The following is a 4,325-nucleotide window of genomic DNA, read 5'->3' as shown; positions in this document are numbered from 1 at the left end:
GAACCCAACAAACATCCAGTCTAAAAAAGACGTCTTTTAGATGTATAAAAAATGTCTAATACGTCTAAAAGACATATATTTAAGACGTCTTTTTTAGACTAAATGTTTGCTGGGAATATTTATTGTGATTTGAATTAGTGAAAGTAGTAATGAAAGTGTTCGATAGGATACCGGGGCAAGTTAGCTACAGAAGTAAGTAGGCACTATCAATTTACTTTGGAATTTTTCGCAATAAAGCAATTTTTCGCATCAATCACATGAGGCCTTCCTTCTTCGTTATTTTATTTGCCAATATTGTCTTAGACCAGTTTGTGTGTACGCTAATAGCTATTGGGATTAGAGTCAACTTATCTCGCGGATATAAGCAGCTTCTCTTGACTTAGGGATGTTGGCATACTTTTCTCTTTTGAGACACAATTCTTAATTTCTGCTTAAATATTTCAAAATTTTAATTACCATGATTTAAAAATTAAAACTGCAACTAACATTGTTTCCTGAAGACAAAAAATGACCAATACGCAAGATTTAAGATGAATTTGTCTTTTCAAAGCTCAGCTGAGTTAATTAAGGACTCAGATCTATTGTTCATTTAATTTGGGGCTTTGGTACTGATACTTACGAGATATAGTTCTTTAAGAGAAAGAACTTCTGAAACCTTAAAGCATTATGGTCAACCAAGTCAAGCATTAGGCTCTGTAAACTGTTATCAAAAGAAGTAGCTAAAGTTTTTTATTAAGCTGTTTCAACATATCGCGAGGTTAGAATTATTTTGTTCTATCTCCAATTTTAAAAGTTGGGAGAAAATGAGTTATTAATTTTAGTTAGTAATAATAACTTTTAAAATACGCTTTATTTTATAATTTTTTTTCTAAATAATTTGCTTAAACATAAATTGATTAAAGCATAAGTTATTATTTCTTTAAAAATAAAAGCTAAAACTTTAAACAATTTTTACTTTTAGAAAAAATCAAAAACTTTCTCCCAACATTTAAATTTGGAGATAGAACAAAATAATTCTAACCTCGCGATATGTAGAATATGTGTCAATTTTCAAAATGCTTTGATTTTGCTTACATTTACTTTTTAAATTTACTTTTTCGCTCAGTTAAATAAATATGTTTTAAGTACTCTAAAAAAAGAAATTCAAGATTTATAGTTTACTTTTGAAGTCATTAAATATCGTTTTTTGATTCCTCACTCCTTAAAATCCACTGGTACCAATTTTCCTATTTATTGGTTATGTAAATCTAAAGAAATAAAGAAAAGACCATACGTTATGAGAAAACGGTCTGGGTCAAAGTAGCCAATAAGGGTCGCGATAAAGTAATTAGATACAATACTTTTGTTTTTAAAAATTAATAAAAAACAATTTTATTTCAATAAAATACAGCACAATTACATTTGAAAACATTATTGCAAAATATATATATATAAAAAATAAAAAGTTTTACATAATATTTTTGGGTAAGCAGGATCTCCTCAATCCCTCCACCAAATAAGCCCCTGAAATGGCTAAAGTATCTCTAGATTAAGAATGTTAAAGACAAATGGTCAGCACTGCATTTATTCTGACTTTACTTAAGTTTATAACTTAACACTTTGAATTATAAATAGATCAGTTTAAAATATCTTAGAACAAACTTTAACTAGATCGTAGCATTCCATATTCAGACAATGAATCTTTAAGAGTACTTCACACATTTAGCCGAATTTCAGTTGTAAATATTTTTCATAAAAAACATTCAAAATTTCACAATGCTTCTTCAGGCTTGGACTGGGCCGCCGGGATACCGGGAGATTCCCGGTGGGCCGGTTGGTATAAAAATTGTATTATATTTTTAGTTAGGCTACATTATATTATCCAAATAAAATGTAAATTAAAGTTCAGACTGGTTTGAAAGAGAAAAGAATCAGAGCAAATCAACTACTTGAAAGTGCAAAAGATAAATTTCGTATCAATGTTCACAACATGGTAATGAATTAAGTAATCAGAAGTTTAAAATAGAGATTCTCAGAGCATGGTAGTCTATATGCTGATTTATCTTGTTTAGATCCAAGAAATTTTGCAAAAATTTTGAAAAAAATGCCTAGTAGCAGATTGCAGCATCTGAGTGGGTTGCTCAGAAAGTTTGATGCTAGTGTAACAAAAGATCAGCTTTAAACGGAATTATCGGACTTTGCAAGGAAATGGGAAAGTTTCGAAATAACTCTTGAAGATGAATATAACTTGATATTTGACACGGAAGTATCTCACTGTGCCTCGGACAACATGTAACAATGTAAATCCGAAGAATCTGAAACTGTCTTTACAATCCCAGAAGTGGAAAACAGTGACAGCCACAGAAATAAATGCAAATCTTGCAAAAAATGTATTTTTTGTTGTTATTTTGTCCTCCAGAAGTTTAACTTGCATAGTCTTGCGTATTCAAATTTGTTTCTGGCTTAAAAAGTTGTGCTGACATAATCCTCATCACAAGTTGCTTGCGAAAGGTCATTTTCGAAATTGAAACATATTTTGAACAGATTAAGAAATTTGATGAGCCAGTCAAGTTTACAGTCAATCATGCTGATGTCTTGTGAAAAAGACGTTCTTCCGAGAATTAATAACGATGCAATAATTGATGTCTTGGCATCGACTAGTCAAACGATGAAAAAGTTGCTATACTAGTTAATATTGAATAGCGATGGTGTCTACTATTTCTAGACTCCAACTAACAGCAGTGTTTTAGAAATATTTATTTTTATCAATATTTAGGCAGAGAAGATTAAATTTTTTTTTTTATACTTTAAATAATAATAAACAATAATTTTATAAAACGCTAATTATCACGTTGATGGGCTCAGTGACGCAACAGCATTTAAACTACTACTATAAGTTAATATAATGTTTTTTGGCCCACTTTTTTTTAGTAATGATGAAAAGTTTACATTAAAATATATAATTTCTAAAAAAATCTCGCCTTAAAGCCTATTTTTATTGTGATAATTAAACTTTTTTAGCTTTTAGTTCAGTGACGCAACCTAATTTTTACAGATGTGTATGTGATAAAAAAACACTTGAATTATTTTTAAAGACTAAAGGTGTTTTCACTCAAGACATATATAATGTCAAAGATTCTTTCTAAACAAAAATATGGATATGTTTTGTTTAAAATATTGCAATAACTTGCCCTCAAATTTTACTCACTTTTTCGAATAATAAAAAGAAAAAACAGTTGCTAACATTCATCAAATTTATCTACTCGGTTCAAATATTTTCTACTCAAAATATATTTTAACAATAATTTTAAGGTGTTTAAACTACAATTAAAGAAAAAAAATCTGCCCAAAACAGAGTATCATTACATTTAAGATTTACTATTTTTTCTGATTTATCAATTTATCTTTAAAAATTAAAGTATTTACAAAATAGGAAATTCTTGTCAATATTTACAGATATTTTTTAAACATTTAAAAAATGAGCTTAAATACTTTTCCTTGGATTAAAAATTCGGATTTCGGAGCCAGATGACAAAGATAATAAGGTATGAAACATAAACAAATAAAACGCAAATAGAAAGTAAAAATGTTTGTTTTCTAATTTTTTAAAAATGATAATGTTCCAAATATCTTGACAGGCTTCTTATTCTTATTTTATATATATATATATATATATATATATATATATATATATATATATATATATATATATATATATATATATATATATATATGTTTATTATTGAATAAATTATATATATATGTTTATTATTGAATAAATTATTCGATAGCCTGTGGCTGCCTAATGGTTGAATTTTGGCTTTTGATAGAAATACAAAGGCCTTATGTAAGGTTTTTTTATTTACATTTGCACCAATTTTTAACTTGCAGACAGCAACCGGGGGAAAATCCTATAAAGCTGAAAATACGTTATTTCCGCAAAAAAAACAGATTGCAGTTTACAAAAATTTACTTTGCGTAAGAAAAATCCTGTTTTTTTTTTTTGCGTAAATTACGCATTTTTCAGCTTTAAAGGTTGACCCCGGGTTTTTACTAACAAGTTTATCTCACGTCATTAAATGCAAATTAGTTAAAGTGGACAAAGTGTCAAGAAACAAACAAATTTTTTAAATGCATATTTATATATCACTCGGCGTTTTGAGCACTTCAGCTAATTTTGATTTAAAAAAAAATTTTAATGAAGTCGAACATATTTATACCTAAAGCAAACTTAACATAAAATTTCATGGAATATAGATAACAGGCGTAAAGATAGTTAAAGGGTTTTACCTCATATCCGAGAGAAAGCGGCGATTTACTCGAAGCCTGGGTTTTAAACAGCGAGC

General features: G+C 28.3%; 1 protein-coding gene across 1 annotated transcript in view; it reads left to right on the top strand.

Annotated features, from left to right (window-relative positions):
- Positions 1-136: 136 nt before the first annotated feature.
- LOC145183682 (phosphatidylinositol-3,5-bisphosphate 3-phosphatase MTMR2-like) overlaps positions 137-4,325 on the top strand; it is an 18,552-nt gene continuing 14,363 nt past the window's right edge. Inside the window, exon 1 of the mRNA XM_090074541.1 lies at positions 137-192. The gene's annotated coding sequence lies outside the window, so the exon portion shown is untranslated. The remainder of the gene's footprint in view (positions 193-4,325) is intronic.

Source organism: Hydra viridissima, unplaced genomic scaffold (genome assembly GCF_058129835.1).
Source record: "Hydra viridissima isolate aposymbiotic clone 2 unplaced genomic scaffold, HvirCarnegie_v1 scaffold_17, whole genome shotgun sequence".
In the NCBI taxonomy this organism is placed as follows: Eukaryota; Metazoa; Cnidaria; class Hydrozoa; order Anthoathecata; family Hydridae; genus Hydra; species Hydra viridissima.
This window is presented reverse-complemented; position numbering and strand designations above follow the sequence as displayed.